This window comes from Sciurus vulgaris (assembly GCF_902686455.1).
Source record: "Sciurus vulgaris genome assembly, chromosome: 3".
Taxonomy (NCBI): domain Eukaryota; kingdom Metazoa; phylum Chordata; class Mammalia; order Rodentia; family Sciuridae; genus Sciurus; species Sciurus vulgaris.
The window spans coordinates 82,374,020-82,395,639 of NC_136463.1; the positions used below are offsets into that span (position 1 = coordinate 82,374,020).

Genomic DNA, 21,620 nt, shown 5'->3' on the forward strand with positions numbered 1-21,620 from the left:
ATCCAGACAGGGGTTTGGGGGCTCTGCAAAATACTCTGGAAGGCACCCATGTCTCAAGGTGACCCCACAGCATGAAACCCACTCTGTGCTTCCAGTGTTGCCAGTGGTATGGGTGTGGAGGAGGAGGGCACAGCCTTGTCCTTTCTTTCCATCAAAGAAGACACATTTATTCAATGAATCAGAACAGAGACCCATCCCTCCCATCCCCAAATGTGCATTTTGGGTTAGAATATGGACATAGGAGTTTAGATAATGGCCTTTGGAGACTCATTTTTTGATCATTACTCAGTGAGAGGATCGTATAATGTGTAATGACTTAAAAGAAACATCCAGGACCTGTGTCATGCTGTCGAACAATGTGGTTTTTTAAAGGGCAGCCACCCTTCTCTGTCCCATGCTTGTGTCACTCCCCATGAGTATTCAGTGAACAATGTCATTCCTAGGCTGCAAGATTTAAGTTAGAGAAAATCCATCTCAGGTCCCCAATGATGTCATGGGATTCTTTTGAAATAAGTAGAGACAGCCTGGGGAGTGCCACCTTACAGACTCACATTTTTTTTTAATTTTTTTATTTTTTCTGCTAAGACTCCCACTTTTGATTTTGGCCTTCTTCCTGCTAAGTTCAATACACAGGGGAAACACCACCACTGGTAATGATGTTCTGTGATCAATCAAATCCAGTCAATCACAGCAGGGACCAGAGCACTCTTAAGGCTCTGATTTTTTAATTTTATTTTTTAGAAGTGAAGACTGAACACAGGCGTGCTCTACCACTGAGCTATATCCCCAACTCTTTTTATTTACCTATTTTTTGAATTTTGAAACGGGGTTTCTCACTAAGTTGACCAGGCTGGCCTCAAACTTGAAATCCTCCTGCTTCAGCCTCCTGAGTCACTGGGATTACAGGTGTGAGCCACCAGTCTGGCAAAGGCTCTGATTCTTTCACAGGGCTAAGGCATGTGGCAAGGATGAAGACTGGGTGGGCTTCTTCCCCTCCATTTCTCTCTCGATGGGGCAGGGAGGATGGAGACCGTGTTCAATTGTTTGGCTGAAATCAGCCGCCTCACCTGATTTCCTGATCTTGCCCTTCTGCTCTGAGGCTGGCACTGAGCCTCAGGCCATCATGCCACATCCGTCGCCCCACCTCCCAGACCACACTGTTGTGGGTGCTCCAGCACCTCCCTCCGCCTGGATGATGGTCTGTCACTTTCTCCAACAGGACTCCTGTTGTGATTCAGGCTGGACACAAGTCTTATTGTATCTTGGGGCCTCTGGGGTCACTGACAGCTCAAGTGTTACATTCTGTCTCCCCTGTCTCGGCCATCTGTTCCCTGGGTTCCATCTTAGGCACAGTCCCTCCACGATCATACCCTCCTCCCAGCGTGGCCTCGGCAGGGGGCCTCCCGGTCTCCTCCCACCACTTCCGCCTTCCCCTTCCTCGGCCTCCGGCCCTCCTCCAGCAGTCCTTCCACCCCAGCGGGCCACCTGCAGTTCATACCTCCTGTCCTCCTCTGCTCTTCCCCTAGCCTGAGACTCTGGTCCTTTCTCATTGCTTTGTGTAGAGCCTCACTTTCAAGGTCCCCTCTGCTGCTCTCCACCTTCATCAGCCTGCATGGCTGCACGTGGCTGGAGAAGGACCCTGGGCTGGCCACGGTGCTGAAGTGGTGCTTTGAGTGGAAGCCACTAAGCCCCAGGGGGTTCCTGGTGCTGCACTGTGGCCCTGTCCTCCCCTGGTTCTGTGTCTCTGTCCCGGGTTCTCCGGGACCCTCGTCCAGTCGCCCTCTGCTTCTCAGTCTGAGCTGCCACCCTCGCTTCCTAGTTCACTGGGAATGGAGGGGCCACGCTCCTACTCCACCACCGTGTCCGCTTCTGCAGAGGCCCCTGTGCGCCCTGCCTTCTCCGGGTGCCACAGGGTGAACCGGTGGCGGTGGCGGTTGTTTCTAAATCTATCTTTGGTGTGCGCATGGAGGCCAGGGCTCTCGGATGCGCAAGAGCAGCACTCCAGCACCGGTCCCCTCCTGCCTCCCGGGGCTTCCCCTCTGCATCCCCCACCTCCAACCCGCATTCTGCGCGGGCACACACACAGCAGGGCTAAGTTCCTTAGCAGAGTTACCCTCACACTCTTTTCTCCTCCAGTGATCTCTTGAACTCTCCCGTTTGGGCTTCCATCAGTTCTCGACAAAGTCGCCCGTGTGGTCACAGGAACCTGCTTCAAGTCCTTCACCCACGAGCAGCTCTTCACTCAGAATCAGTGGACACTCTTTGCTGTGCCTTGAATGTGTCTCCCAAAAGTTTATGTGTTGGAAACTTAATCCCCAAGGTCATCATGTTGATGATTTTTGGAGGTGGGGTCTTTAGGCGGTCACCAGGGTTAGGTGAGATCATGAGGGTGTGCCCCCATGATGGCATTAGTGGCTTTCTCAGAGGAAGAGAGACCTCGGCTAGCACACTTTCTCTGTCTTGCTGTGTGCTGCCCTCTGCCATGTTATGATGCAACAAGATGGCCCACACCAGGTGCCAAGCAGACTCTGGGGTCATGTTCTTGGACTAGCCATCTTCAGAACTATAAGCCAAATAAACCTATATTCTTTATAAATTACCCATTCTCAGGTATTTTGTTATAGCTGCAGAAAATGAACCAAGATACCCTTCATCTTGCAAGGACTTTCTTGTCTTCACCGGCCACTCCTCATTTCCCCTGCGGGTTCTTCCTGGTCTCCTTAACTTTTAAACATTGGACCACCCCAAGGTCCTCTGACTTCTTTAATTGCATTGAGCCCTTAGATGGCCTCATGTATTCTCACATCTTTGAGTACCAACTAGATACTGTGGACTCCTGTTTCATACCACAGCCCAGATCTCTCCCTTGTGTCCTGCTGGCTACTCTGAGTCTCTGTGAAGGTGGCTACTAAGTATCCACTAATACTGAGAAGCTGAGCATCCACCCCACCATCTGGTCCTTCCTCAGTCTTCCCCCTGAAAGGAAATGACCTGCGGTCCTCCATCTGTTCGGGCCCAAACCATAGAGTCATTTATCTTTTTTCTCTTCCCCCACATCCAGTCCATGAGCCAGTCCTATTGGCCCCACTGTCGAAGTCTATCCAGTGTCCACCCTAGACTCATCTTTTTAAACATCATCACCTGGCCTGAATCTCCACCATCCCACCCTGGCTTATGGTCATAGCTTTCTTTCTAAATGGGCTTCTTGATTCAACCCCCACCTCACTACAATTCTCCCCCATCCATCAGAGTGATTCTTCCAGATCCCATCCTGTTTCCACTCACCCAGAGTCAAGACCAGTTTCTTGCTGAGGCTTACAAGGTCCTAGGTGACCAGCCTTTACCACCTCTCTGACCTCATCTTCTAGCATCTCCCCTTGCCCTACAGTAGCCACCTTGACCTTAGTTCTTGCCCAGTACATACCAAACATACTCATGCCTCAGGGCCTTTGCACTTGCTCTTCTCTCTGCTTATGAGGCCTTTTCTACATCTATTTGCATGACCTGTCCCTTCATTTCTGTCAGGTCTCTGTCTGCTCAAATGCCATTAAAAACGCCTTCCCTGCTCCCCTTATGTAAAATAGTTAACACGCACCTCCTGCAGGATTTCCTGGTCCTTTAACTCTGTATTACTCTTTAAAAACCTTTTTTTGGCTGGGCATGGTAGTGCATGCCCATAATCCCAGCAGTTTAGGATGCTGAGGCAGGAGGATCTCGAGTTCAAAGCCAGCTTTAGCAGCTTAGGGAGACCCTAAGCAATTTTGAGAGATCCTGTCTCCAAATGAAATATAAAAATGACTGGGGATGTGGCTCAGTGGTTAATCACCCCTGGGTTCAATTCCTGCACACACACACAATCTTTTTCTGCTGTGATTTCTGCTATTACAGTGTTCCCAGTGTATAGAACAGTGACTGTTCCTTAATAGGCCACCATATCTCTTGGATGAATGCTGGCCTATTTGACATTGTATTTAATTTTTTATGTGTGGGTGGAAGTACTAGGGATTGAACCTAGGGACGTTCTACCACTGAAGTACATCTCCAGTCCTTTTAATTTTTATTTTGGAACGGGGTCTCACTAAATTCCTCCAGGTGACCTGGAGCTTGTAACCCTCCTGCCTCAGCCTCCGGAGTCACTGGGATTACAGGTGTGCACCGCGGCAACAAACTGTATTGGAATTTTAAAGCAAAACTACAGATTCTTGAAGCTCATTGCATAGCAAAGTATAGCCAGTAGATCTGTGTGGATTGGATAAGTTTATAGTCATTGGATTTGTAAACTGATGTAGACGGGGCTCTGGAATAAATGGGTTAACAGCCCTGTGTTTCAGAGTTAAGGAAATGAGATTAAAAATCATGTTAAAAACTAGTTTGTATCATTCTGAATCTAGTTGTACTACGGCACCTGCATCTTCACGTGTCTGTCTGACAGTGCTTCTCTGCTGCAGCGTTCCCGTGTATGCCCAGAGGCAATCCTGCGCTTTGTGAAGTTTTTTTTTTTTTTTTTTTTTTAACCAGCTAGTAAAAAAAAAAAAAAAAAAAAAAAAAAATCTAGAAATCTCCGCTATGGCGGTTATTCACAGTAGGCAAGATAAGTGTCCTACATTGTCATTTGTTTCTGTTTGAACTGTCCCTGGAAAGCTGAGTAGAAAACTGAACAGTGGATTCTACAACTGTACAAATTACAGCAGAATTTTTTCCCCATTTGCCTTCAAGCAAAGTTGCTTGTTTTAAAAGTGACCTAGAAGTGAACTTGTGGTGACATTTAAAATTATACAAATTGGAAAAGGCAAATGGTGCGCTTTTGCATGGGTTGGAATTATTTATCTTAGCGTGTTTGCTTTAGGCGGGCGTGATGAGGAGGAAAGAACCCTGGCTCTGAATCAGACAGCCTGGGGTGGAAGCTTGCACACACCGTCGCCAGCTTAGAGGTCTGACCTTGGGCAGGTGGCCCTGCTTCTCCAGGACTTGGTTTCTTGCTCCGTTAAGTGGGGATGATAACAGTAACCTCACAGAATTGCTCTGAGGCTACAGCAAAATGACTTAGCATGGTGTCTAGCATGCATATATTTGATTTTGGGGAGAATTCCTATCACAATCAGAGGTTTTAAAAATTAAGTAATTATTTATTTTAGTACTTGGGATTGAACCCAGGGGTGCTTTACCACTGAGCTACATCCCCAAGTCCTTTTTTTTTTTTTTTTGAGACAGGGTCTTGTTAAGTTGCTGAGGTGGGCTTTGAACTTACGATTCTCCTGCCTTCGTTGATAGTTCACTATGAGAGAATATTGATCCCATCACACAGAAAATGTAGATGCTGAATGAGATGTTATATCTCACATTGAATATTTGTAGTGGAGACAGCCCTTCTCCTGCGAGGCGGGCTCATTCTGCTGCCTGCCAATTCTTTCTCATCTACCTGTCAGCTTCAGCCACACTGCCCAGCAATGTTCTTGGAACCCAGGAAAGGACTCATTTCATTTTCCAAGAAAATTTTCCTTCCCACTTTCTTTGCTGAGGTGGCTCATTATTGGATGCCGGTAACCAGGAGCATGTTACCTGTCAAGTTTTTCTCTTACATGTCCCTTCTTCCCCTTGGAATGTTTCCCCGTTAGGACTAATGGACTCATTATCAACAGCAGAACAATTAAGTGTCCTTTTTGTAAGAATAAAGCCCCTTCCTTCCTTCCTTCCTTCCTTCCTTCCTTCCTTCCATACCAGGGTTTGAACCCAGTGATACTTAACCAGTGAGCTACATCCCAGCCCTTTTTAATATTTTATTTAGAGACAGGTTCTCATTGAGTTGCTTTAGGACCTTGTTAAGTTGCTGAGGCTGGCTTTGAATTCGTGATCCTCCTGCCTCAGCCTCTCTAGTCACTAGGATTGCAGGTATGCGCCACTGCACCCCGCTATACCTTTATTTTTTGGGCAAATCTTGCTTCAACCAGGGTGGAATATAGTGGAAGAATGAATGGATACAGAGGAGTCCAGACAGAATCTTTGGGAAGAAAAGTCTTGCAAAGGCTGGTTTTGCAGCCTGAATTTTCCAGATACCTGCCCAAGCACCAGCCAGCAAACACCAGTGTTTAACCTACAGATTGTGTAAAGCGGTTATTCCTCCAGTATGACAACTTTCCTTGTGTTTTAGCTAATATTCCTTGTACAATAGAGTCCAGGCATGCAGGTAAGGTGGAGTGAAATCGGCTCTGGACTTACCATCTTGTATCAGCTTCAATCACCAGGTGGCAGCAGAGTCTGCCGAGGCCTGGAGGACCCCGTGGCAGAGATAGTGAGTCATTTATCCATGACAGTGCGTGATGGGGTAGGTTTGTCCACCTGCAAGTCAGCCTTGGAATCTGTTAGCTGAAAGACAAAGCCTTCAGCTTATAAACGGTGTGACATGTTGTACTAGTGCTCTAAAGTGATCGTGGATTGCAGCTGCCTAAAATTTTATTGAAGTCAGTGCCTACTTCAAATCCAATACCTGACTGTAGTCATTGTAACTCTCTCTTATTTCTAGAATACCAATAATGCGTTAACACTTCAGAGAATGCCCCTGCTTATTTGTTGAGGATTATTTTTTAAAGCTGAGGATTGAAAAGCAGTGAGCAAATTTTAATAGATCTTTTGCTAAATGCTTCCAAATACAGTGCGTTCTATGCAGCTTGCTTTGTTCGGCCTGGGTGGGATGCTTAAATAAATTCTGTCCCATACCAATTGCAGAATCTATTCCGCACAGTGGCAGAGGGGCTTGGGAGCTGTCTTTTTGCACAAGCAAAGTAAGCCTTCAAGCAGTGGCCTGAGCTTTGGGAGCAGAGTGGCTCCCACTGCAGGGACATGGGAATTACTTTGCAGGAGGGGATGTTCCTTTTCCTTCTGAAGCTTGAATGTTTTCATGTGAGATCAGGCAATGCCATTAACTCTTTGCATAGTACAGAAGACTTTGTGTCTGTTTCCATATTATTTTAAAAAACAAGCCATTTCATTTTAGGTATGAACACAATAAAAATGAATCTGCCACAGTGCAAAATTGTGCCTCCATGGGTTCTCAGCTTGGTTCTGCTTGACTCTGGGCATGATATAGAACTATTCTAGGCAGAGTGCTGAGTTGAGGCTCAGAGCAGAACCTGAGAATAAGTCTGAGGTGGCAGGGTCTCATTATAGCTCTGGAGAGCCCCTTGGTATCTAACTTCAGTTCCCAGTCCTGGCAATGCCACAAAGCTATTTACTGCATGCACCAGAGCTAGAGATGCTTCTGGGTTAAGATCTTGGGAAGAAACTAGGGTAAGTGTAAAATCAAACATGGAAGCTAAAAAGGAGACAGGAGAATCATAGTAGGCTTATTTGCAGTAGGTGCAGAATACAGTACACAAACTTCCCCCAGCTCCCTGTTTTTCCAAATTCTTACCGTCCTGGGTTGAAGAAGACTTCTCTGACCTCGTGCACATTTTACACTCTCAAGTTCCCAGTATTTGACAGAAATGTGTGAGAACCTGCTGGACAAAGTTCCTGGAACCCGATTTTCTTCCGAGTTCCCAGATCATGGAGGCAGAGTAGCTTATGGGACAATAATTTGCATGTGGTTTTCTGCATTCTCTTCCTGTCTTTCTAAGGAAGTTAGGCTCTTTGGCCTCCTAGCCCACAGGTACTTGTAGGGTTGAAAACTAAAGTAGCTCAAAAGCAAATTCAGTCTTTCCTAAAAACCTTAGCCAGTCAGGGAGATTTTGTCGAGTGGCTTGAGGTAGAGGGGATGGATAGGAGGGACGGGAGCTAGAGTAGTTCCCCAAGGCTGGGAGGGGATGGAGGCCTGTGGGCCTCCACTGATGGATGTCTGCATTCTGGGGAGGTGGCCTAACCTCAGAGGGGTTTAATATCTGCCCCTATGCTGCCCCCACTCAGCCCAAGACCCCAGGCCTCTGCTTAGCATGGGAGCAGCCTATGAATTGAGACAACAGTCATCTCTGGGAAACCGAACTGAACACTAAGAGTCTCCTGGAGTATTTTGCCCCAGGACCTTTGCATAACCTGGAGGTGCAGTTGGACAGGGAAGCCCAATAATGTCCATATTGAATTATGGACATTAGATGGGGTCTTGGAATCAGAATAATAATAAAAAAAAGAAATACAAATTTTCTTTAACACATGTATTTATAATTGTGAATTCATACACAAGGTTCTAGTTGGCCTAACCTAATAGTTAAGGTAGGGCAAGGCAATACATACACATGGATTCACTTTTGAACAAAAGAATAATTTATTAAAAATGGTGAGCAGTATGAACTTCTACTTCTAAATTATCAAAAGAATCTGCCTCCCTTTTTTAAGAATTAAAAAAATACATTTTTTATGTTTACCAAATTTAAAATCCAGTAGGACTAAAAATCTCATATAATAGTTTTCCTGGGGCTGGGCATATAGCTCAGTGGTAGAGGGCTTGTCTAGCATGTGCCAGGCAGGCCCTGGGTTCCTTCCCTAGCACCACAAAAATAATAATAATGATAATAAATAGTTTTCCTGACTTAACTCCTTTACCTGGTCTCAGGGCTCCAGAGCAACTATTTTATACTGTCTTAGTAGTTTCTTCTGCTCTCTCCATATTTCATCTGATACCTTCCCGTTGCTTGACTTGTCTATTGCAGGAAGCATCTGTTGACTTCCTGTTACAGCAGGTGACAATTCAGCACAGGCTCTTTTCATAGGCCTGTCCCCTGCTCTCATCCTACATCTTGAAGGTTTACAGTGAACAGTCAGTGTTTACAGGTTATGGTTGTCTCTTTTCTTGAATATTTGAAAAATGAGCTTTCCCCCTCACTTGCATGTTGCCTCTATACTTACACCAGCTTTTCCCAGGAGACTGGCCATTAGACTTTTCTTACTCCCCGACCCTCGCCCCTGCCCCCAGCTGTTGAGGCACATCAGATAGCACTGACCCTCTTTTCTGGAATCTTCTCCTGTTTCCTTCCTTGCTTGGCTCCTGGTTTCCCGAGTCCTGCAGTTTCGCTGATTTGTTGTGAAACAGTTTCTAGTTGTTTCCTAAGATTGAGTACACAGAAACTACCTGTTTGAAATGTTTCCAGATAGTCTGTGTGTTCCTCTTGGACACTTTCGGTGGGTGTTGAATTCAAGGTGGAAGGCCTGGCCCATTTCTTACAGGAAGCAGCTGAGGGGGCCACGGCCATTCTAGTTTCATTTCCTTGTATATAAACTAGTTTTTCTCCTTAGAAGCTTCCAGGATATTCTCTTTATGCTGGGTGCTATACTATACTGAGGGTGTGTTTTCAGGCTTTGAACTTGGCATTTAGTAATTCCTTGCACTCTGGAAACAGGTCTTTCAATTTGGGGACATTTTTTTACAGAGGTTTTTTTTTTTTTTTTTTTTTTTTTTCTTTTTCGGTGCTGGGGATTGAACCCAGGGCCTTGTGCTTGCAAGGCAAGCACTCTACCAACTGAGCTATCTTCCCAGCCCCTCTTATAGAAGTGTTTTGATGACATTTTCCTCCTCTGTTTTGTTTCTGGCATTCCTGCTAGCCAGAGGTTGGACCGCCTGGATTGTTCCTATAGACCTTTTAATTTTGTCTTCTGGTTTTCCTCTTCATATAGAAAATTTCCTGAATTTTATTTTCCTATTTTTCCATTGATTTGTAAATATTTCTGCCTTCATTTTTTTTTTTTTTAATTTTTTTCTAGTTCTCAATTTTTTAAAGCATCATTTGTTTTTCTGGGCACAGTGGCACATACCTGTAAGCCAGTGACTCAGGAAGCTAAGGCAGGAGGATCGAAAATTCTAAGGTCAGCCTGGGCAACTTAATGAGAGCCTATCTCCAAATAAAAATAAAAAGAACTGGGGATGTAGCTCAGTAGTAGAATGCCCCTGAGTTCAATGCCTAGTATTACCACCAACACACACACACACATACACACACACACACACACACACACACGCACGCACACACACATACACATACACGCACTCACACACCAAAGGAGAAGAAGATCATTTGCTTATGCTTATTTTACAGGTATAATCTCTCTCTCTCTCTCTCTTTCTCTCTCTTTCAGTACTGGGGATTGATACTGGGGATGCTTAACTACTGAGCCACATCCCCAGTCCTTTTTTATATTTCATTTAGAGACAGTATCTCCCTGAATTGCTTAGGGCCTTCCTAAATTAGAAATCCTCCTGCCTCAACCTCCTGAGCTGCTGGGATTGCAGGTGTGCACCACTGTGCCTATCTATAATCTCTTTTCTAAGGATGTTGTTTTATTGAAACATTTTATTCTGCTCCTTGCATTTTCTCTGTTTCCTCTGGGTTCCTTTTCCCAGTTGTGTTCTTTGGCTTTTTCATTACGTCTTAGAGGTAATCCTCAAATGTTTGATTTACTGAAATGCTCCTTACCAGCTTTGCATATTTGGGTGTGACCAGCTGATTGCATTATTTGTTTTTATTTTCATCTGCTTTCTGCATTACCTTTATTCTTCTGAGTTCAACTCCACCGCCGCCCCCTTCCCCCCAACCCCCGCTTCTTTGGTTTAGTACTGGAAGGTTTTTCTCAAAAGTTGCTTGATGCAAGCACAAGGCCCTGGGTTTAATCCCCAGCACCACAAAAAAAAAAAAAAAAAAAAAAAAAAGTTGGTTGAGGTCAGTCTGCATATGCATTAGGCGTGAGAGGCGGGTTGGTGCAGGGCATTTGGGGCCAGGACACTTCCACAAGGGGTGGTAACCATAGATATCGCCACAAGCTCCCCCGGCTTCCCCTCTTTCCCCACCTCCATGCTGGTGGGCGGGACCACGGCTGGGCTTTACCGGATGCAACAATTATAAGCCAATGCGGAGAGTTCTATCTTCTCCTCTCTGTCAGTCATGGAAGTGGCATACAGGATGACAGAGCCAGGAGGTGTGGCAACCTGAATTCCTGAGGCCCCACGTGGACAAGGACAGCAGCCCCAGAAAGGTGACCTCTGTTCACTGAATGCATCTGATATTAAGCCATTGAGATTTGAGAATTAATCTTTATTACAGCATAGCTGAGACTAATATATGATCAACTTGTAGATTTCAAATGTTCATCTGTTGTTGTTGTTGTTTTTTCAGCAACTGATCAGTTTCTCCAGAGAACAATCTTATCATTTATTCACCTTCTTTTTTTTTAAATATATATTTATTTTTATTGTAAACAAATGGGATACATGTGATTCTCTGTTTGTACATGGAGTAAAGGCATGCCATTTGTGTAATCATACATTTACACAGGGTAATGTTTAAGCAGGGTCAGGGAAGCAGCATAGGATGTACCCCTCTTCTCCAATATGCTCCAATCCTGGAGTCCAGAGGATAACTCTCCAGGCTGCGGCCCCGGCGAGGCCTGAAGCTCCTGGGATTCTGAGAGCACCCGGCTGGCTTCCCGTGGAAGTGGCTTTCTGTCAGCATCGTGGTTGGAGCTCTCAGCTCTGTCAATTCTGACTCCTCCAATCATGGTCAGTCTTCACAAATTATATCCATTTGAGGGGGTACCTCAATGGTAGAGCACCTCTGGGTTCAATTCCCAGCACTGAAAAAAAGATTGCCCTCAGATGTATGTCTGACCTCTTATAAAAAACAAAACTCCCAAACCCTCATGGTTAACCTTGCCTTCAAATCGCCATCTGCACTGTGTGTTTGGCGTGTGCACTGGTGAGTACCCAGCCCTCATGAGGTAAGGGGACCTTGGGTCCTGAGGTGTACCTGAGACAGAACCAGAGCTGTTGACCTGCTGAGGACTGAGGTGCCCCACTTGCCAGGTTCCTTCAGACCTGAGGTAGGACACAAGGAATAAGGATAGGTAGAAAGGAGACTCAAGGGAAGGGGAAAGAAATTGTACCTTTATATCTAGGAAGCTCTGTGAACACCCCACCTTTAGTATCTCCAGAAAACAATCCTTATTATTTATTCTCCTTTTTTTTAAAATATATATTTATTTTTATTGTAAACAAATGGGATACATGTATTTGTTAAAAAACAAAAACAAAAACCTGAAACTTATTGTGATCCCAGATGATTGATGCCTATATACATTGCTAGTTCACACACGTATTTTCTTTAGACTTAATAAGGCCAGGGGAAAATATCATTAGAGACTTATGATGTGGGTATATTCCAAACATTGTCTATTGACTGGATGATGTCAACCTAGAGATCTTGAAAGAACAGACCAGCATGACCTGCCCTGTGCTCCGCAGGTAGGCGAGTTGAGCTCACCAGTCTGATGTCACCCCATGTGCTTCCCAGGTTCATTATTTACAAAATTGCCTTAAAAAGCAGAGCTGAGACCCCCAAGACTGCCTCTTACTCTCCAGGGCCTACACTCCTCTTTTTGAGTGCAGATCCTACCCTTTTCTGAATAAATATCTTTGCTTTCTTAAACTTTTGTGCCTCTTCTGACATGTCCTGAAATTCTTTTCTGTGGCATAGGTCAAGAACCTGCCGGGCTGAGTTGAGGTTCTCTTCCCTTCTGGCGGGAACTCCTTGGGCCCCTTTCTAGTCACAGATCTTCTGTGAGTGTCAAAAGATGTATTTTAGAATTCCTAATATTTGTCCCACAAGGAAGTTCAGCTTTAACAGACTAAGCCATTGGAAGAGAACCTGAGGCAAGGCACGCAGCACCTATGGAGAGCTTCCCACGCCAGGCCTTGCTAAAACACTTGCGTGTACAGTTGGCCCTGGGTGTCCAGGGGAATTGGTTCCAGGACCACCGTCCCCATACCAAAACCTGTGGATGCTCCAGTCCCTTACAAGATGGTATAGTATGTGCATATAACCTACGCACATCCTCTGGCACATTCTAAATCCTCTCTAGTTGATACAATGTAAATGCTATGTAAATAATTGTTGTACTGTTTCATTTTAGGTAATAATGGCAAGGGGAAAACATCTTCATATATTTGATAGATTCAGTTAAAAAATAATCGTTTTCTAGCCATGGTGAGTGGAATCCAGCAATGTGGAGCCTATAGACAAGGAGGGCCAGAGCGCATCCTCACTTGGGCTCATGCCACCCTGTGAGGCGGACACTGTTGAACATCATCTCTGCGCCACAGATGCTGAGCCCGCATTTGAGGTAAGGACCTGCCCAAGGTTACCCACCTAGTGAGCCCTGTTCATACCCAGCTCTTGGGAGGGACTTAAAGGGTGAAGGCGAGTGCCTACGTGTCCTGGTACCAGAACCACATCCCTAGTTGTAGCTGGAACAACCCTGTCTTCCTTGGCCTTACCTCACCACCCACTGGTACCTCCACCTCCACCTCCTGAGCCAGCTCAAAATAGACAGGATTAACATCTCCCAAGAGCACCCTCCCCTTCTGTTTCCACTGCCCCTGTCCTGGTTTGGGCCCCTCATTCCTCATCTTGACCATGGAGACACACTCCTGTCTGCTTTCACTCCCTGCAGACTCACACGGCCAGTCTGTCTTTCATGCTTGCTGCCAGTGCGAACTTTTAAAAACGCAACTCCAACTGCCCACTCTGTTCAAAACTGTCTGGTGGATCCCTGTTTCCTTCTGGATCAAGTGCACACTACAGCAGGGCTTTGGGGACTTCCTTGACTTAATCTCTAGTCAGATCTGCCTCCTTGCCTCTGCCTTTTGTATTTGAGATGGGGTCTGGCCAGGTTGCTCAGGCTGGCCTTGGACTCCTGGGCTCAAGCCAGCCTCCTGCCTCATCCTCCCCTGTAGCTGGGACCACAGGCGAGCACCACGGTGCCCACCTAACTTTTTCTCTTGCTTTGTGATTTGGCACTCCTCTCCTGCCTCCCACAGTTCTCTACTGTCCCCTCTACCTAGTCCCTCTGGACACATGAAGCCATCACATCCTTTGGATTTCTCCCTCTGTCCCTGTTCCTTCAGACTCAAGTTTATCTTGGGAGACACTACCAAGGATCATCTCGTCCCTAAGGCCTTTCCTGCCCCATCCTTCCCTCCAGTTCGTGGCCAGCAGACTGGATTCTGCTCTCCTTTGGGTCCTTGTCATGCTCTGGGCTATCCTTCTTCCCATGGGCTTTGCCTGAGTTTGGGGATCAAGTCTTATTTACTGCTGTATCTCCACTTCCTGGCACATACTGGAAATTAATAAATGTACAACTCTATTTATTTGTGTATGAATAAGTGGATTGGCTCTTCCTGTTGCATTGTGTAGTCTTCTAAAAGTTTCTGGGCTTTGCAGAACTTATATTAAGAAACTCAGATACCAGTAATAATATCCAGGCTCAGCCTCTGCCCAAAGTGCTTGACAAGATTATCTGTCCCTCCAGCTAGGACCACAATTGCTGCTGCTTTTTTATTCTCTCTGTGTGCTGATATAGTGTTGGATATGCACTACCTGTTTATAGTTTATTTTATTTGGGTTGGTTGAGTGTTGGGGAAAGGATAAAAAAGACAGAGGAAATGTCCTGGCTATGGACAGGCCATGACATGTCAGAAGGGAAATGGGACAGATCCTCTGGAGGGAAAAGACTCATTAAAGTCAATTAACGAGACTTTCCTCCACCGTCCCCAGAGATGCCCACACACATCTCCAAGAAGCCCTTCCAAGTCGTGTGACCCTGATGAAGGTCTTCCTTCACCATATGATTTGTTGCAGTAAAAATAAGGAAGGAATCTGGAAGCAGTTAAGGTCACTTTGTACTGAGGCCACAGCACTATATCATGTTAAATAAATGTCAGTTGATAGTTATTGTGTCATCCTTTCCAGAGGATTTTATGCACAGTAGATAATTTTATCTTTTACATATTTGTATGATTTGGATTTGACCACATTTTCAATGTTTAAGAATTTAGTAAGAACATGTAAATAAGTCTGTATCCCCTACTTAAGAAAACCCGAAAAGGACCTGAGAAGAGTAATGATGCTCTGTGAGGGACTGCGATGGGCTTTTGTCTATGTCCTTGTCTGATCTCCATAGATACTATGTCCCCTAGTAGCAGGTAAAAAAACCGAAACTTAGGTTAATCTGCCTACGGTCTCTTTCACAGCCCCAGGTCACAGAGTATGAGTTCACATTTTGGGTTTTCCACAAATGCCACCTATAGGTATTCAAATCTAAGTCCATTAGCATGAGGTATGGGTTAAATGTTTTAGAAAATTGTCAGCCGTGAGATTCAGCTGGCAAACATCTGTGACATATTTATTTTTAAAACGCTTTTATGAATGCATGTATATTTCAGTTTTAAACATGAAAAATATTGTAGTTGATAGATTGCAAAAGGGAGAGAGGAAGAGAGAGAGAATACAAAATAAACACTGGCTGATTTACATCAGTATTTCTATTCAGAGACAGTGTGAGGAAACCTGGAACAATATTTTTGGGGTGGAGGTAATTTGGCCATATATACCTAAATCAAAATTACCCAAGCCCAGTGATCCATCAGGGCCTCTTGGGATCCTATGTGCACAATGACACCACGGTACTGTAATTAAGGGCAGAGGCCCTGAGTCGCCAGAGACCGGCTGTGGAAATGTTTTCTGCCCTTAACGAGCTGTATGACTGTGGGTAATTGAGTTGGAGCCCCATTTTCATCATGGGTGAAATTAAGCGACTAGTTCCTACTTCCTGAGGCATCAGGATTGAATACTGGGATGTCTGTCAAGTGCTTGGCACTGTTCCTGTCCATCGCATGTCCCAGCCAGGGACAGGAGCTCTTGTCATGGAGGGATTGCCCCCTTCGTGGTTAACGAGGTACACTCTCCTGGCTGTGAGGACTGAGGACATGCAAGCTGTTGGTGCTGGCTAATCGTGGAAGCTTCCGGAACCTCAGTGTTTGGAGGCAGGAGAGGATGCGGCTTAGGGGCCTGGCGTCCGAAACTGCTTTCCTCTCACAAATGAGCAGGATGAAATTCAGATTCTGCCAAGAAGCCAACACGGAAGGTCCCAGCGGTGCTCCCTAATGTCTGAGCCACTTCATCACGTACTCACTGGGGGCTAGCTTGTACATGGACTTTCTGGGCAGACACGGGGTCCAAGCTTCAGGCCCATTGTTGAAGCCCCATATCTGGATTTTGGATTTGATTGTATAGCATGTAGAAATGGAAACATCCTCAAGTCTGGGTGTTTAGATGTTTAGAAATGGACATGGGGAAGAGGAAGAGGGAGCCATAGGAGCAGTGGAAAAGAGTTCAAGAAGGATGATGGAGGGAGGAGAGAGTTGGAACCGAGGCAGACCCTGGGCTGAATGCCCAGGAGCGTGGGGAGGTTGCTGCGCTGGGGGCGGACTCCAAGCTTCCTGGGCCAAGCGCATTACATAAACCCCAGAACAGGAGGGCAGGAGGAGGCCAACAGAGACGCTCAGCGCTAAGCCTGTGTGCCCCGACTCTCAGGCAGGTCCCTGGTGCCCCCACTGGCACCCAGACAAAGCCTCAAGGGAGGTGACATCTCTCAGGCACCTGAGCTTCTCACACAGGGCCCTGTGAGAGACTTCCTGGGATGGGGAAGGGGTGCCAACTAGAGCCACCCTCACTCAGAATGACCTAGCTAATTATTTGTGCCACCCTCTCAAGGTGAATGGGTTTTCCTGGCTTCTCCTGTGTTCATCCTCAAAGAGAACCTCGGAAGTGGACCTTCTTTGTTTCAGGAGGGAATTAGAATTCTCTCAAGGGCAAGTGTGTTGTTTCCCGTCTGAGCCTGGAGGTTTTAAGAGTGGAAAGAGGGTGCTTTGTGGTTCTGGGTTTAATGCTTCCACCGCTTCCCCATTTCATCACACCCCTCAGTGCTATGAAATCTGGATTATTTTTTAATCTTCCCTTCCCATTTTTGTTGTTCTGGTGTTGAACTGATTATGCAGAACTGTGTGTTGATGGCTCTGTGGCACCTGCCCTCCAGGGATGGAGCTCTGCTTTTGAAATATCCCCCTTAATCCTCTTAAGGAGGGAAGATGCACCGGGGTGCTCACCCTGTCCGTCAGGGTGCAACAAGACTGACACATTACAGGTGCTTGTAACGTGGGACATACCAGACAGGAGGCTTGGAGGGGCCAAGATCCCAAATCTGCTACCCACCCCTCTAGCCATCGCCTCAGGTGACTGAAGAATAAATGCATGGAAATGAAGAGCCAGCTCTGTCTGCGAAAGAGAATGGAAGGCAAGGTGGCTGTAGGCTGTCACCTGGAATCACCTCCGGGAAGCGCTGAGTCACCCCAGATCAAGGACAGAAAGGAGGCTTGGTGAGTGACAGTCCCACCCTGGCAGCGCCCAGGACAACACAGCTTCAATTCAAAGTGAAAACAGATTCAACCTCCCGGTGCAAGATATTTCACTCTCAACACAGGGATGTTTGTGATAAATAGATCGACACAGGATGCCTCCTTTCATTTTTCATTTATATGGGCTACTTAGGGACACCTCTCACTTCACCAACTTTTCACATCTTAATGGCCTTTCTAGAATTTTCCAGAGCATGTATTACCTACTCCTAGTGGGTCTGGGGTGATTTGGGTGATGGTATAGTTTGAAAGTTACTCTTGTTTCAATTCTCTTGAAGGTCTTCCTGTGGAGGGAAAAGGCCATCTCAGTTTTGTGCTGGCAAATCTTTATAGAGTTCCCTAGCCTTCTACTTCCTGTTTTATTTTTTAAAAGAAAGAAAAGATCTTCAAGGGTCCCCCTCCTCCATCCCAAGCAGGTAAATACTTAGCTAGACTTTAATTTTCAATAAATTCAAATAACTTTTTGGGGGGCAGGGGGCGGTGCTGGGGATTGAACCCAGGGGCACTTAACCACTGAGCTACATTCCCAGTCTTTATTTTATCTTATTATTTTATTTTATTTTATTTTGAGACAGGGTCTCGGTAAGTTCCTAAACGTCTGACTAAGTTGCTGAGGCTGGACTTAAACTTGTGGTCCTTCTGCTTCAGTCTCCCGAGACAGTAGGATTACAGGTATGTGCCACTTTTGCCTGGAAAATTCAAATAAGTTTTAAAAATTTATTTTAAGATTGCATTTCTTTTAAGAACTTGTGGCAAGGAATATGGTTTCCATTTACATTACAGAACATACTCTGGGAAAGCTCTGATTTAAATGCTTTCTAAAAAGAAACTATGATTCTTATATGCTAATAACAAGTTCCGCAGTGAGAACTGTAATCATCCTCATTTTCTAGACAGGGAAACTGAGGCAGAGGGGTGAAATCAGGCTAGGAAGGTAGAAGCAGCATTGAATTTTTGCAAGTTAATCAGCAGCATTGAAACTCCGGCAGCCTAGCTCCAAGCTTTATGTTCTCTCTACTTTTGACCTTGCAGCCTCTCCACAAGGAACATTGAAGAGGAAAGGGTGAAAGGGGGAAAGTGAGTTGATTGAAGGATCACTGAAAAGAAGAAAACAAGGTAAAGCACCTGGTGGAAATGGCAAGTATTGTGGAGTCCAACTAACATATTGGCCGTGGCCATGGGGGCCTATAGAATGAGGAAGGATCCAGCTGATTGAGCACTTGACCTCAGACAGCACACCCCCAGAAGGGTCCCTGGAGCATCAGATCAACCTTCCTGCAGGTCGAGTCTGCTGTGGAGACATCTCGTAGGAGTCACTGTACTTGAAATAATCTGTATGTGCAGACACAACACACGCCAGCCACATACACACAGACACACGTACACACTCACACATACACTGCTGCTTTTACTATTAGGTACCAGGAAGTGAGCCAGATGGCACCTCACTTCTGCCAGTCGTCATGAAAGTGGATGGACTGGTTCTTATCAGGAAGCTGGGCTGAGCTAAGCTGCGGGACTTGCCTGGGGCCGCCCACTGACAGGGTGGTGCTGGCCTGGGAGACAAGGGCCATCTGACCCATTGCTCAGTCAGTATTAGAAAGAGAACTCAGGTTTCCAGAATTCTCTCTCAAATTAGAAAGTGTTGGGTCTGAACACGACTTTGGGCCATGATTCTCAGACTTTGAGGTTTAAATAATTAAGAATTTAAATCACAGAACTTTGGGTTACCCTGAGCTTTAATTTACTAAGTGTCTTAATCCATTTGCTTTTGCTGTAACAGAAATCCTGACATGAGGTAATTAAAAAAAGAAAAGACATTTATTGAGCTCAGGGTTCTGGTAGCGGAAAAGTTCAAGGTCAGGTGGCTGCATTTGCACAGCTTTCAGTGAGGGCCCCAGAGCCAAAAAGCGAAAGGGCAAACGGGCTTGGGCGAGAGAGGAGAGCAGAACTCCTGCCACCGATTCCCTGGAGAACGCTCCGCCCCGAGGGCCAGGCACCGCCCACCGCATCCTGACAGGCCCCTTTGAGGAATTCCAATGCATGCATTCCAGGAAGTAAGGACATTAAAAACAAATGGTGCTTTCCTAAACAGTAACACGAAGTGCAGAAATCACCTATTACCACTATTAATGCATCCATGAAGGGACACAGAGAGACCATAAACATGTAAGAGTGTGTGTGAGAGTGTGTGTGTGTGTGTGTTTGTGTGTGTACATGAATCTCATGTTGCTTAAGACAAATTAAGCCACGTCCAGTGGCGCACATCTGTGGTTCCAGCCACAGGGGAGGCGGAGGGAGGAGATCCCTTGAGCCCATAAGCTTGGGGCCGTTCTGAGCAACACAGCAAGACCCCATCTTGGTAAATAAATACATTAGGCAAATTAAGTCTTCTTCATGGAAGTGAATTGACAGTGTTTGGGAGCTACTGTCTTAGAGTGCTTGTCTACTATTTCTGCTATCTCCTGTTGCCTGCCTTTAATTTTCTTAATTTTAAAATTACCTCCTTCAAGTGATACCAAGAAGATATTTCCTAATTATTCTGAAACTGATTGTTCTGATTACGAATTGTCCTGGCTCCTTCTTTTAAAAAGCCCCTTCATGCTCCACACCATCTCCAGCAGCATAGTTAGTCCAGGGAGCTGTGTGCTTTGGGAGGACAGTGATGGTGTCTGTTTCATTAACGGATCTTAGAACCCAGCACAGTGCCTGGTCCATAAGAGCTGTTTGTTGAGTGACTAACTGAATGGCTGATGAAGGGGGGAATTTAATTTTTATGATTTATATGCAGATCCAATAAACTCTTCATATAAAACACATTCATAAATTCTGAAACATGATAATAAAAAATATGCTATGAACCCAGCCTATGACATAAGAAAAACAACCTTGTGTGTAGTTCCTTATTGTCTCCTCCTTACATCCCTAGAAATAAAAACTGTCTTCAATTTTGAATCTGTCATGCCCTTTCTTTTATATAGTTTTAAAAATCACATATGCGTATTTCTAAACCATGTTAGTCTTTTCTTGTTTCTAGGATCAATATAAAAATATAATAATCAGTATATTATCTATCCTAAATTTTGCGCTTACCAGTTTTGCTTCCTTAAAATATAGTTTTAAAAATCATTTAAAAAGCTGGGTGCTGTGCTGCAGACCTGTAATCCCAGTGATTCAGGAGGCTGAGGCAGGAGGATCATGAGTTCAAAGCCAGCTTCAGCTACTTAGCAAGGCCCTGAGCAACTTAGTGGGATCCCATCTCAAAACCAACCAAACAAAAAGGGCTGGGGATGTGGTTCAACTGTTAAGAGTGCCCATGAGTTCAATCCCTGGTACCAAAAAAAAAAAAAAAAAAATCATTTAAAAATTATTATCCCTGGGCTGGGACTGTAGCTCAGTGGCAGAGCGCTTGCCTAGTATGTGTGAAGCACTGGGTTCAATCCTCAGCACCGCAAAAAAATAAATAAAATAAAGGCATTCTGTCCATACACAACTACAAAAAGGATAATTAAAAAAAAATTATTCCTATACAAGGTATGGCTCTGGCTTTTGCTTGGTGGCTGAGGTTGATAACAATGGTTTCATGTTGCTTTTTGCCCATCCCCTGCCACATTTCTAAGTTTTACTGGAGCTCGTGAGTTTCAAGCCACAGGTCATTGATTCTCCTTGCTGCAATATCGAGACATCATCTGAATAGTTCCATTTATCCGTGCAGCCCCTTCTGATGGAGTCTGGGTTGTTTCCAGTCTGGAGTGATCATGAACAACACTGCTCAGAACACTATGGAATGGCAAGAGGTGGGGAGCAGAGATGGTCAGGACAGGGGGGAGGGGGAGGATGACACTGTAGTGCTTACAAATGGGAAGCAAGGGCGTAGAAAAGAGGTGACTGGCACAAAGGCCAGGTTGGGGGTGACTCCCGGTGGAGAAGAGAACTTGTGTTTGGGAAGGCTTACCGGGTCAGGAACAGTTTCCTTTTTAGGCGAACGTTTAAAGGTGTTCATCTTTTGATTTCACTAACCTGTCATTTTGTTTTGCATTATGTGCACACATTTGTGTGTGAAGTTATTTTAATAATCAAAACTTTTTTCTTTTGGTTCTTTGAACATATTAGAAATAGTTGATTTAAAGTCTTCGTCTACACACTGGGGATATAACTTAGTGGCTTTCCTGGCGTGCATGAAGGCCTGGCGGGGGGGGAGAAAGTCTGTCTATTAAGTCCAATGACTAGACTTCCTCAAACACTGTTTCCATTCATTCCCCTGCTCCCCAGCTGTGGATTATACTTTCTCATTTCTTTACATGTCTCACACTTTTTCTCAAAGATTCAGTATTTTAAATAATATAATATGGCAACTCTGGAGGTCGGCATTGTTATGGTTTTAATGTGTCCA

General features: G+C 45.3%; 1 long non-coding RNA gene across 1 annotated transcript; it reads left to right on the forward strand.

Moving 5' to 3' along the window:
- Positions 1 to 15,801: 15,801 nt before the first annotated feature.
- LOC306656751 lies at positions 15,802 to 20,142 on the forward strand. Its single transcript, XR_013762631.1, has 3 exons — positions 15,802 to 17,188; positions 17,506 to 17,643; positions 18,260 to 20,142. It is a non-coding gene; the product is annotated as an uncharacterized lncRNA (long non-coding RNA).
- The last annotated feature ends 1,478 nt before the right edge of the window (positions 20,143 to 21,620 follow it).